Below are 258 nucleotides of genomic sequence, written 5' to 3' on the forward strand. Positions count from 1 at the left end.
TACAACACTCAACAGGTGACAACAACAAGTACAAAACCCTTTGACAACAACACCAAGCACACCAATGAGGGCTCAAGCCTCCACACCATACTCATTTGGGATTTAGGTTCTTTCAATTGAGTATATCATCATAATTCAAGATTCATTCTCTTTATTCCTCTTGTGTCGGAACGTGACACTCCGATCCCCTAATACTACGTGTCGGTTCGTGACACCCGATCCCCTAATACTACGTGTCGGTTCGTGACACCCGATCCC

This window comes from Solanum pennellii, chromosome 8, assembly GCF_001406875.1.
Source record: "Solanum pennellii chromosome 8, SPENNV200".
NCBI classification, from domain to species: Eukaryota; Viridiplantae; Streptophyta; class Magnoliopsida; order Solanales; family Solanaceae; genus Solanum; species Solanum pennellii.